Source organism: Cololabis saira, chromosome 4 (genome assembly GCF_033807715.1).
Source record: "Cololabis saira isolate AMF1-May2022 chromosome 4, fColSai1.1, whole genome shotgun sequence".
NCBI lineage: Eukaryota > Metazoa > Chordata > Actinopteri > Beloniformes > Belonidae > Cololabis > Cololabis saira.
Window position 1 is genome coordinate 6,021,523 of NC_084590.1, and position 13,935 is coordinate 6,035,457.

At 45.1% G+C, this 13,935-nt stretch overlaps 2 non-coding genes across 2 annotated transcripts; both read right to left on the minus strand.

The window, feature by feature from the left end:
* Positions 1 to 11,835: 11,835 nt before the first annotated feature.
* trnak-cuu (transfer RNA lysine (anticodon CUU)) lies at positions 11,836 to 11,908 on the minus strand. Its single transcript has one exon. It is a non-coding gene; the product is annotated as a tRNA-Lys (tRNA).
* Positions 11,909 to 12,917: 1,009 nt separating this feature from the next.
* Positions 12,918 to 12,990, minus strand: trnak-cuu (transfer RNA lysine (anticodon CUU)). The gene has a single exon. It is a non-coding gene; the product is annotated as a tRNA-Lys (tRNA).
* Positions 12,991 to 13,935: the final 945 nt, after the last annotated feature.

Here is a 13,935-nt window from a genome sequence, read left to right on the forward strand (position 1 = left end):
GCGGCAATCACCCAGAATGGGGTCCTCCACCGCCATGCCAACATGGGTCCGTATAAAACACCTCACATCCTTACATTTTTGGACAGAGTATACAAACTCACAATCATAAATAACATGCAGATCCAATACATTGTCACCTGGGACAATGTTTCATTCCACCGCTCTGCAGTGGTTCAGAAGTGGTTTACGCAGCACCCACATTACACAGTCCTTTTCCTGCCACCATATTCTCCATTTCTTAACCCAATTGAAGAATTTTTCTCTGCATGGCGGTGGAAGGTTTACGATCTGCACCCCCTGGCTCGGGTAGCCCTCATTCAGGCCATGGAGGAGGCCTGTGACCAGATTGAGGCCACAGCCATACAGGGGTGGATACGGCATGCACGGCGATTCTTTCCCCGCTGTCTTGCGAATGAGGATATCGCCTGTGATGTGGATGAAATTCTCTGGCCAGATCCAGCTAGGAGAAGAGACCAACAGTAGCAATTTATGTGCCGTGTTTTCTTTTTTTGGGGGGGGAGGGTTTGTACAGGATAAAATGTTATGTTCATGAAAACTGGGAAATGCTTTTTTTTCTTCACTATTTTGGCTTGAGTATATGGAAAAAATAAATAACATTAAAGCTGCAAGCAGCGATGAACGGGCCCTCGCACTCACGTCCACCGCCCCCCATAAGCATATCAGAAATGACACCACCCACGACTCTCTATGTCAAACCATTCAAAAGTTATAGCAGAAAAAAGGAACAACCAATCAGAAGAAGGGGCGGGGCTAATTCAGGCAAATGAAGGTCAAGGACTCATTACAGACTCTGATGACACCACCCACGACTCTCTATGTCAAACCATTCAAAAGTTATGGCAGAAAATCGGGACAACCAATCAGAAGAAGGGGCGGGGCTAATTCAGGACAATTATGGTCAAGGACTCAATACCGAGTCCCATGACACCACCCACGACTCTTTATGTCAAACCATTCAAAGGTTATAGCAGAAAATCGGGACAACCAATCAGAAGAAGGGGCGGGGCTAATTAAGGCCAACGAAGCTTGAGGACTCATTAGAGAATCCCATGACACCACCCACGACTTCCTATGTCAAACCATTCAAAAGTTATGGCAGATAAAAGTATTCTAGGGGGCGCTGTTGAGCAGTTAGGCCACGCCCATTAATGGAAACCATGAAATATCAAATTTATCGCCAAGTCTGGCTTGCATGTAAAATTTGGTGACTTTTGGAGAACTATCAAATATGGACCAATCAGATGAAGGGGGGGTGCGCTTGTTGGCGTCTAGCGTCGCCACGGTAACACTTTCGAAAGAGAAAAGTAATGCGTGTAGTCGCAGGATGGAGACGCACATTTTGATGTATAACACATCTGGGTTCACGATACGGTTCGGGCTGAATTAACTCTCGAAGGAATGGCATATATTGCTCCAAAATTACGCAATTAATTCAGAATGTTCAAAATGGCCGACTTCCTGTTCGGTTTCGGCCATGGCGCCAAGAGACTTTTCTTTTAGTTGCGACATGATACAGGTGTGTACCGATTTTCGTTCATGTACGTCAAACCGTATTATGGGGCTTGAGGCACAAAGTTTTTTCTGTCGAAACAATCAGATGAAGGGTGGGCGCGCTTTTTGGCGTCTAGCGCCGCCACGGTAACGCTTTTGAAAGAGAAAAGTAATGCGTGTTGTCGCAGGATGGAGACGCACATTTTGATGTATAACACACTTGGGGGCACGTTACGGTTCGGGCTGAATTAACTTTCGAAGGAATGGCATAAATTTCGCCAAAATGACACAACTAATTCAAAATGGCCGACATCCTGTTCGGTTTCGGGCATGACCCCAAGAGACTTTTGTTTAAGTTGTCCCATGATACAGGTGTGTACTGATTTTCGTGCATGTACGTCAAACCGTATCGTGGGGCTTGAGGCACAAAGTTTTCCGGGGGGCGCTGTTGAGCCATTTTGCCACGCCCATTAATGCAAACCTTTAAATATCAAATTTTTCGCCAGGCCTGACTAGGGTGCAAAATTTGGTGACTTTTTGGGCATGTTAAGGGGGGCAAAAAGGCCTTCACTTTGTCAGGAAAATAATAATAATAATTAAAGCTGCAAGCAGCAATGAACGGGCCCTCGCACTCACGGCCACCGCCCCCCATAGGCATATCAGAAATGACACCACCCACGACCTCCTATGTCAAACCATTGAAAAGTTATAGCAGAAAAAAGGGACAACCAATCAGAATAAGGGGCGGGGCTAATTCAGGCCAATGAAGGTCAAGGGCTCCATAAAGAATCTGATGACACCACCCACGACTCTCTATGTCAAACCATTCCAAAGTTATAGCAGAAAATCGGGACAACCAATCAGAAGAAGGGGCGGGGCTAATTAAGGCTAACGAAGCTTAAGGACTCATTACAGAGTCCCATGGCACCACCCACGACTTCCTATGTCAAACCATTGAAAAGTTATAGCAGAAAAAAGGGACAACCAATCAGAAGAAGGGGCGGGGCTAATTCAGGCCAATGAAGGTCAAGGGCTCCATAAAGAATCTGATGACACCACCCACGACTCTCTATGTCAAACCATTCCAAAGTTATAGCAGAAAATCGGGACAACCAATCAGAAGAAGGGGCGGGGCTAATTAAGGCTAACGAAGCTTAAGGACTCATTACAGAGTCCCATGGCACCACCCACGACTTCCTATGTCAAACCATTCAAAAGTTATAGCAGAAAAAAGGGACAACCAATCAGAAGAAGGGGCGGGGCTAATTCAGGCCAATGAAGGTCAAGGGCTCCATAAAGAATCTGATGACACCACCCACGACTCTCTATGTCAAACCATTCCAAAGTTATAGCAGAAAATCGGGACAACCAATCAGAAGAAGGGGCGGGGCTAATTAAGGCCAACGAAGCTTGAGGACTCATTACAGAGTCCCATGACACCACCCACGACTCTCTATGTCAAACCATTCAAAAGTTATGGCAGAGAAAAGTATTCTAGGGGGCGCTGTTGAGCCGTTAGGCCACGCCCATTAATGCAAGCCATGAAATATCAAATTTATCACCAGGCCTGGCTTGCATGCAAAATTTGGTGACTTTTGGAGAACTATCAAATATGGACCAATCAGATGAAGGGGGGGCGCGCCTTTTGGCGTCTAGCGTCGCCACGGTAACACTTTTGAAAGAGAAAAGTAATGCGCGTAGTCGCAGGATGGAGACGCACATTTTGATGTATAACACACTTGGGGAAACGTTACGGTTCGGGCTGAATTAACTGCCGAAGGAATGGCATAAATTTCGCCAAAATGACACGATTAATTCAAAATGGCCGACATCCTGTTCGGTTTCGGGCATGACCCCAAGAGACTTTTGTTTAAGTTGCGCCATGATACAGGTGTGTACCGATTTCCGTGCATGTACGTCTAACAGTATTGTGGGGCTTGAGGCACAAAGTTTTCAAGGGGGCGCTGTTGAGCCATTTTGCCACGCCCATTAATGCAAACCATTAAATACCAAATTTTTCGCCAGGCCTGGCTTGGGTGCAAGATTTGGTGCCTTTTGGGGAACTATCAAATATGGACCAATCACATGAAGGGGGGGTGCGCTTGTTGGCGTCTAGCGTCGCCACGGTAACACTTTGGAAAGAGAAAAGTAATGCGTGTAGTCGCAGGATGTAGACGCACATTTTGATGTATAACACATCTGGGTTCACGATACGGTTCGGGCTGAATTAATTCTCGAAGGAATGGCATATATTGCTCCAAAATTACGCGATTAATGCAGAATGTTCAAAATGGCCGACTTCCTGTTTGGTTTCGGCCATGGCGCCAAGAGACTTTTCTTTTAGTTGCGACATGATACAGGTGTGTACCGATTTTCGTTCATGTACGTCAAAGCGTATTATGGGGCTTGAGGCGCAAAGTTTTTTCTGTCTGAACCAAATAGATTGAGGGTGGGCACGCTTTTTGGCGTCTAGCGTCGCCACGGTAACGCTTTCGAAAGAGAAAAGTAATGCGTGGGGTCGGAGGATGGAGTCGCACATTTTGATGAATAACACACTTGGGGGAACGTTACGGTTCGGGCTGAATTAACTGCCGAAGGAAGGCATAAATTTCGCCAAAATGACACGATTAATTCAAAATGGCCGACTTCCTGTTCGGTTTCTCGACATGACGCCAAGAGACTTTTCTTTAAGTTGCGCCATGATACAGGTGTGTACCGATTTTCGTGCATGTACGTCAAACCGTATCGTGGGGCTTGAGGCACAAAGTTTTCAAGGGGGCGCTGTTGAGCCATTTTGCCACGCCCATTAATGCAAACTATTAAATATCAAATTTTTCGCCAGGCCTGACTTGCATGCAAAATTTGGTGACTTTTTGGGCACGTTTAGGGGGGCAAAAAGGCCTTCCTTTTGTCAGGAAAATAATAATAATAATTAAAGCTGCAAGCAGCGATGAACGGGCCCTCGCACTCACGGCCACCGCCCCCCGTAAGCATATCAGAAATGACACCACCCACGACTTTCTATGTTAAACCATTCAAAAGTTATAGCAGAAAAAAGGTACACGCCAATCAGAAGAAGGGGCGGGGCTAATTCAGGCCAATGAAAGTCAAGGACTCCATACAGAATCTGATGACACCACCCACGACTCTCTATGTTAAACCATTCCAAAGTTATAGTAGAAAATCGGGACAACCAATCAGAAGAATGGGCGGGGCTAATTCAGGCCAAAGAAGGTCAAGGACTCAATACAGCGTCCAATGACACCACCCACGACTCTCTATGTCAAACCATTCAAAAGTTATAGTAGAAAATCGGGAAAACCAATCAGAAGAAGGGGCGGGGCCAATTCAGGCCAATGAAGCTCAAGGACTCAATATCGATTCAGGTGACATCACCCACGACTCTCTATGTCAAAACATTCAAAATGTATGGCAGGAAATATGGACAACCAATCAGAAGAAGGGGCGGAGCTAATTTTCACCAATTATGGTCAAGGACTCAATATCGAGTCCCATGACACCACCCACAACTCTCTATGTCAAACCATTCAAAAGTTATGGCACAGAAAAGTATTCTAGGGGGCGCTGTTGAGCCGTTAGGCCACGCCCATTAATGCAAACCATGAAATATCAAATGTATCGCCAAGTCTGGCTTGCATGCAAAATTTGGTGACTATCAAACATGGACCAATCAGATGAAGGGAGGGTGCGTTTGTTGGCGTCTAGCGTCGCCACGGTAACACTTTTGAAAGAGAAAAGTAATGCGTGTAGTCGCAGGATGGAGACGCACATTTTGATGTATAACACATCTGGGTTCACGATACGGTTCGGGCCGTATTAATTCTCGAAGGAATGGCATATATTGCTCCAAAATGACGCGATTAATTCAGAATGTTCAAAATGGCCGACTTCCTGTTCGGTTTCGGCCAAGGCGCCAAGAGACTTTTCTTTAAGTAGCGACATGATACAGGTGTGTACCTATTTTCGTCCATGTACGTCAAACCGTATTATGGGGCTTGAGGCGCAAAGTTTTTTCTGTCTGAACCAATCAGATGAAGGGTGGGCGCACTTTTTGGCGTCTAGCGTCGCCAAGGTAGCGCTTTTGAAAGAGAAAAGTAATGCGTGGTGTCGGAGGATGGAGACGCACATTTTGATGTATAACACACCTGGGTGCTCGTTACGGTTCGGGCCGTATTAACTGCCGAAGGAATGGCATAAATTTCGCCAAAATGACACGACTAATTCAAAATGGCCGACATCCTGTTCGGTTTCGGGCATGACGCCAAGAGACTTTTCTTTAAGTTGTGTCATGATACAGGCGTGTACCGATTTTCATGCATGTACGTCAAACCGTATCGTGGGGCTTGAGGCACAAAGTTTTCAAGGGGGCGCTGTTGAGCCATTTTGCCACGCCCATTAATGCAAACCATTAAATATCAAATTTTTCGCCAGGCCTGGCTTGGGTGCAAAATTTGGTGACTTTTTGGGCACGTTTAGGGGGGCAAAAAGGCCCTCCTTTCGTCAGAAAAATAATAAGAATAATAATAATAATTAAAGCTGCAAGCAGCGATGAACGGGCCCTCGCACTCACGGCCACCGCCCCCCATAAGTATCAGAAATGACACCACCCACGACTTCCTATGTCAAACCATTGAAAAGTTATAGCAGAAAAAAGGGACAACCAATCAGAAGAAGGGGCGGGGCTAATTCAGGCCAATGAAGGTCAAGGACTCCATACAGAGTCTGATGACACCACCCACGACTCTCCATGTCAAACCATTCAAAAGTTATAGCTGGAAATAGGGACAACCAATCAAAAGAAGGGGCGGGGCTAATTTTCACCAATTATGGTCAAGGACTCAATACCGAGTCCCATGACACCACCCATGACTCTTTATGTCAAACCATTCAAAAGTTATGGCAGAGAAAAGTTTTCCGGGGGGTGCTGTTGAGCCATTTTGCCACGCCCATTAATGCAAACCATGAAATATCAAATTTATCACCAGGCCTGGCTTGCATGCAAAATTTGGTGACTTTTGGAGAACTATCAAATATGGACCAATCAGATTAAGGGGGCACGCTTTTTGGCGTCTAGCATCGCCACGGTAACACTTTTGAAAGAGAAAAGTAATGCGCGTAGTCGCAAGATGGAGACGCACATTTTGAGGTATAAGTCACCTGGATGCACGTTACGGTTCGGGCCGTATTAATTGCCGAAGGAATGGCATTAATTGCGCCAAAATTACACAATTAATTCAAAATGGCCGACTTCCTGTTCAATTTCGGCCATGGCGCCAAGAGACTTTTCTTTAAGTTGCGACATGATACAGGTGTGTACCGATTTTCGTTCATGTACGTCAAACCGTATTATGGGGCTTGAGGCTCAAAGTTTTTTCCCTCTGAACCAATCAGATGAAGGGTGGGCGCACTTTTTGGTGTCTAGCGTTGCCGCGGTAACGCTTTTAAATGAGAAAAGTAATGTGCGTCGTTGCAGGACAGGGACGCACATATTGATGTAAAAAAAAAAAAAATTGCTGACAAAAAAGTCTGGATACTGCGGGAATCGAACTCTGATCTCTGACTCCAAAGACGGGAACACTCTGGCTGAGCTAAGACTCAGCTTCTCATTTCTATTTGGCCTACTGACTTAGGAGAGACCAACATATCGATATTTAGTAATGTAAGTCTGGAGCTGTTTTTTCTAATTTTTTTAAATATTTGTAAGTTATAAATATTAGTAAAACCCTACTATTTTAATTATTACTTTTTCTGTAACCATTCTGCCAAGGTTGTAACCGGGCTGAGCTGGGAATATTTCTGACGTCACCACATTACAGGGAGCTGATTGGTCGGGGGGCGGGGCCGTCATCACCCTACTCGCCACTGATTGGTCGGGGGGCGGGGCCGTCATCACCCTACTCGCCACCGATTGGTCGGGGGGCGGGGCCGTCATCACCCTACTCGCCACCGATTGGTCGGGGGGCGGGGCCGGCAGACGTTTGAATCAGGAAGCGGGAGTCAGCGCGAGAGCGACTGGCGGCTCGTGGCGATTTTATTATAAAAAAGGGACAACCAATCAGAAGAAGGGGCGGGGCTAATTCAGGCCAAAGAAGCTCAAGGACTCATTGCAGAGTCCCTTGACACCACCTACGACTTCCTATGTCAAACCATTCAAAGTTTATAGCAGAAAAAAGGGACAACCAATCAGAAGAAGGGGCGGGGCTAATTCAGGCCAATGAAGGTCAAGGACTCCATACAGAATCTGATGACACCACCCACGACTCTCTATGTCAAACCATTCAAAAGTTATGGCAGAGAAAAGTATTCAAGGTGGCGCTGTTGAGCCGTTAGGCCACGCCCATTAATGCAAACCATGAAATATAAAATTTATCACCAGGCCTGGCTTGCATGCAAAATTTGGTGACTTTTGGAGAACTATCAAATATGGACCAATCACATGAAGGGGGGGCGCGCCTTTTGGCGTCTAGCGTCGCCACGGTAACACTTTTGAAAGAGAAAAGTAATGCGTGGTGTCGCAGGATGTAGACGCACATTTTGATGTATAACACACTTTGGGACACGTTACGGTTCGGGCTGAATTAACTGCCGAAGGAATGGCATAAATTTCGCCAAAATGACAAGATTAATTCAAAATGGCCGACATCCTGTTCGGTTTCGGGCATGACCCCAAGAGACTTTTCTTTAAGTTGTGCCATGATACAGGTGTGTAGCGATTTTCGTGCATGTACGTCAAACCGTATTGTGGGGCTTGAGGCACAAAGTTTTCCGGGGGGCGCTGTTGAGCCATTTTGCCACGCCCATTAATGCAAACAATGAAATATCAAATTTATCGCCAGGCCTGGCTCGCATGCCAAATTTGGTGCCTTTTGGGGAACTATCAAATATGGACCAATCAGATGAAGGGGGGGTGCGCTTGTTGGCGTCTAGCGTCGCCACGGTAGCACTCTTGAAAGAGAAAAGTAATGCGTGTAGTCGCAGGATGGAGACGCACATTTTGATGTATAACACATCTGGGTTCACGATATGGTTCGGGCTGAATTAACTCTCGAAGGAATGGCATATATTGCTCCAAAATTACGCAATTAATTCAGAATGTTCAAAATGGCCGACTTCCTGTTCGGTTTCGGCCATGGCGCCAAGAGACTTTTCTTTTAGTTCCGACATGATACAGGTGTGTACCGATTTTCGTTCATGTACGTCAAAGCGTATTATGGGGCTTGAGGCTCAAAGTTTTTTCTGTTGAACCAATCAGATGAAGGGTGGGCACGCTTTTTGGCGTCTAGCGTCGCCACGGTAACCCTTTTCAAAGAGAAAAGTAATGCGTGGTGTCGGAGGATGGAGACGCACATTTTGATGTATAACACACCTGGGTGCACGTTACGGTTCGGGCTGAATTAACTGCCGAAGGAAGGCATAAATTTTGCCAAAATGACACGATTCATTCAAAATGGCCGACTTCCTGTTCGGTTTCTCGACATGACGCCAAGAGACTTTTCTTTAAGTTGCGCCATGATACAGGTGTGTACCGATTTTCGTGCATGTACGTCAAACCGTATCGTGGGGCTTGAGGCACAAAGTTTTCAAGGGGGCGCTGTTGAGCCATTTTGCCACGCCTAATAATGCAAACCATTAAATATCAAATTTTTCGCCAGGCCTGACTTGGGTGCAAAATTTGGTGACTTTTTGGGCACGTTTAGGGGGGCAAAAAGGCCTTCCTTTTGTCAGGAAAATAATAATAATAATAATTAAAGCTGCAAGCAGCGATGAACGGGCCCTCGCACTCACGGCCACCGCCCCCATAAGCATATCAGAAATGACACCACCCACGACTTCCTATGTCAAACCATTAAAAAGTTATAGCAGAAAAAAGGGACAACCAATCAGAAGAAGGGGCGGGGCTAATTCAGGCCAATGAAGGTCAAGGACTCCATAAAGAATCTGATGACACCAGCCACGACTCTCTATGTCAAACCATTCCAAAGATATAGCAGAAAATCGGGACAACCAATCAGAAGAAGGGGCGGGGCTAATTAAGACCAACGAAGCTCAAGGACTCCATACAGAGTCCCATGACACCACCCACAACTTCCTATGTCAAACCATTCAAAAGTTATGGCAGAGAAAAGTATTCTAGGGGGCGCTGTTGAACCGTTAGGCCACGCCCATTAATGCAAACCATGAAATATCAAATTTATCGCCAAGTCTGTCTTGCATGCAAAATTTGGTGACTTTTGGAGAACTATCAAATATGGACCAATCAGATTTCAAAATGGCCGACTTCCTTTTCGGTTTCGGCCATGGCTCCAAGAGACTTTTCTTTAAGCTGTGCCATGATACAGGTGTATAGCGATTTTCGTGCATGTACGTCAAACCGTATTGTGGGGCTTGAGGCACAAAGTTTTCCGGGGGGCGCTGTTGAGCCATTTTGCCACGCCCATTAATGCAAACCATGAAATATCACATTTATCGCCAGTCCTGGCTTGCGTGCCAAATTTGGTGCCTTTTGGGGAACTATCAAATATGGACCAATCAGATGAAGGGGGGGTGCGCTTGTTGGCGTCTAGCGCCGCCACGGTAACACTTTTGAAAGAGAAAAGTAATGCATGTAGTCGCAGGATGGAGACGCACATTTTGATGTATAACACATCTGGGTTCACGATACGGTTCGGGCCGTATTAATTCTCGAAGGAATGGCATATATTGCTCCAAAATTACGCGATTAATTCAGAATGTTCAAAATGGCCGACTTCCTGTTCGGTTTCGGCCATGGCGCCAAGAGACTTTTCTTTAAGTTGCGACATGATACAGGTGTGTAGCGATCTTCGTTCATGTACGTCAAACCGTATTGAGGGGCTTGAGGCGCAAAGTTTTTTCTGTCTGAACCAATCAGATGAAGGGTGGGCGCGCTTTTCGGCGTCTAGCGTCGCCACGGTAACGCTTTTGAAAGAGAAAAGTAATGCGTGGTGTCGGAGGATGGAGACGCACATTTTGATGTATTACACACCTGGGTGCACGTTACGGTTCGGGCCGTATTAACTGCCGAAGGAATGGCATAAATTTCGCCAAAATGACACGATTAATTCAAAATGGCCGACTTCCTGTTCGGTTTCTCGACATGACGCCCAGAGACTTTTCTTTAAGTTGGGCCATGATACAGGTGTGTACCGATTTTCGTGCATGTACGACAAACCGCATTGTGGGGCTTGAGGCACAAAGTTTTCCGGGGGGCGCTGTTGAGCCATTTTGCCACGCCCATTAATGTAAACCATTAAATATCAAATTTTTCGCCAGGCCTGACTTGCATGCAAAATTTGGTGACTTTTTGGGCACGTTTAGGGGGGCAAAAAGGCCCTCCTTTTGTCAGAACAATAAGAAGAAGAAGAAGAAGAATAATTCCTACAGATACAATAGGGCCTTCGCACTGCAAGTGCTCGGGCCCTAATAAAAATTCCTACAGATACAATAGGGCCTTCGCACTGAAGGTGCTCGGGCCCTAATAATAAAAAAAATACAAATAATTCCTACAGATACAATAGGGCCTTCGCACTGAAGGTGCTCGGGCCCTAATAATAAAAATTCCTACAGATACAATAGGGCCTTCGCACTGAAGGTGCTCGGGCCCTAATAAAAATTCCTGCAAATACAATAGGGCCTTCGCACTGAAGGTGCTCGGGCCCTAATTATCAACAGCATTAGTCTTGTCTCCTGTGTGGTGTCTACAGTAATGCATACAAGTGTGTTTACTGTTCACTGTGTATTGTTTTGCAAAAAGTGTGAGCAGACATTGTGTTTACAGATGTGCAAATCTGAGCGATGTTTTGCAAATTCACTGTGTGCTTCACCCATACTACTCTATGCACTTAGAAGCAGAATTAGCCGAAAGTGTTTAAGGTTTTCAACAGCAGAGTGTAACTGGTGCAAACAGAGTTAAGTCATATGCAACGTGTGTGTTTCATATGGTAAAAAAATATGGTTTTGATAAGTTAGTGTATAGTTTTTACAAGAGTGGTTCATTTTGCAAAGGAGCTAAGGTGTTTTGCTAATCGGGTATGTGGTTGTGCTATTCGTGTGTATGGTTTTGCTAAACAAAACAAAACAATCAAAATTGTGTTTATTCAATCGTAAAAAACTGTAATCTAACCCTGGAATGTCATCAGACATGTGATGTCATTGATGATGTCACCAGTCTCACACCGAGTAAAATCCATCTCAGTGACCAGAACAGCAGTGGAGGTGATTCCTTTCTGCTAGCCTTCAACCTGGACTCTACACTTCAAACAAACTTCATAAATGTGACTTCAGCGCCCAACGTGGGGTTCGAACCCACGACCCTGAGATTAAGAGTCTCATGCTCTACCGACTGAGCTAGCCGGGCTTCAGATGCTAGAAAATACGAACAATAATCGAAAATTGTCTCTAATGTCAGGTTTAATCATTGTTTCAGAGAAACCAGTTTTCCGTCTGGACTCCTCTGGACACCACCCAGACAGTTGAATGACAACATGTGACTAAACTTGTGATTTTCTAGTTTTTCGAAATTGTAGATGCTCACAAATTGGCTATTTCGGAGGTGTCCATTTTTTAGGAGTTGGTGCAGTTGGAAGCCAACTACCTGGTGATGATGTCACCTACTCTCGTCCACTTGGCATTATGAGACAATTGGAGCGCATCTCAAGTTCAGCTTGACTACGTCAAAATCTGTGTAGAACTGGCGGTTATCAGGATGCTATGCTCCTCAAGCTAGCTATAGCTAGCTAGTGCAAAATGTCCCACTATCTATGTCTCTACATACCTGTGTAGATGGTTTTGTATAAGATTAAGGGGGAATAGAAACTAAATTATTGAATGAATTGAATCATGATCAATAACCTGCTGCACAGTTTCTGTAGTGTAGTGGTTATTCGGTTCATCGCAAATGCAAAGGTCGCAAAAAGTCTCTGGTCTGAGTCTAACAGGCTGGACCTCTGGATCAGGACCGACGAGTGAATAGAACATCCACAGTTTTATCTTAGAAAAACTTCATCAATTAAAGCTTTTTTAGCAGGCCAACAGCAACTGGTGTGTGGAGGAGTCATTTTCATCCTATTGACCTTTGTTCACTTGTATCAGTCATGTATGTCCATTGTACCAAATAGCTGGTCTCTCCATCGGGGAATCGAACCCCAGGCACAGATACTGCCCACTATACTAACATTGTCATAATTACAAATTATTTAATCTAACCCTGGAATGTCATCAGACATGTGATGTCATTGATGATGTCACCAGTCTCACACCGAGTAAAATCCATCTCAGTGACCAGAACAGCAGTGGAGGTGATTCCTTTCTGCTAGCCTTCAACCTGGACTCTACACTTCAAACAAACTTCATAAATGTGACTTCAGCGCCCAACGTGGGGCTTGAACCCACGACCCTGAGATTAAGAGTCTCATGCTCTACCGACTGAGCTAGCCGGGCTTCAGATGCTAGAAAATACGAACAATAATCGAAAAGTGTCTGTAATGTCAGGTTTAATCAGTGTTTCAGAGAAACCAGTTTTCCGTCTGGACTCCTCTGGACACCACCCAGACAGTTGAATGACAACATGTGACTAAACTTGTGATTTTCTAGTTTTTCGTAATTGTAGATGCTCACAAATTGGATATTTCGGAGGTGTCCATTTTTTAGGAGTTGGTGCAGTTGGAAGCCAACTACCTGGTGATGATGTCACCTACTCTCGTCCACTTGGCATTATGAGACAATTGGAGCGCATCTCAAGTTCAGCTTGACTACGTCAAAATCTGCGTAGACCTGGCGGTTATCAGGATGCTATGCTCCTCAAGCTAGCCTATAGCTAGCTAGTGCAAAATGTCCCACTATCTATGTCTCTACATACCTGTCTAGATGGTTTTGTATAAGATTAAGGGGGAATAGATACTAAATGATTGAATGAATTGAATCATGATCAATAACCTGCTGAACAGTTTCTGTAGTGTAGTGGTTATTCGGTTCATCGCAAATGCAAAAGGTCTCTGGTCTGAGTCTTACAGGCTGGACCTCTGGATCAGGACTGACGAGTGAACAGAAGATCCACAGTTTTATCTTAGAAAAACTTCATCAATTAAAGCTTTTTTAGCAGGCCAACGGCAACTGGTGTGTGGAGGAGTCATTTTCATCCTATTGACCTTTGTTCACTTGTAACAGTCATGTATGTCCATTGTACCAAATAGCTGGTCTCTCCATCGGGGAATCGAACCCCAGGCACAGATACTGCCCACTATACTAACATTGTCATAATTACAAATTATTTAATCTAACCCTGGAATGTCATCAGACATGTGATGTCATTGATGATGTCACCAGTCTCACACCGAGTAAAATCCATCTCAGTGACCAGAACAGCAGTGGAGGTGATTCCTTTCT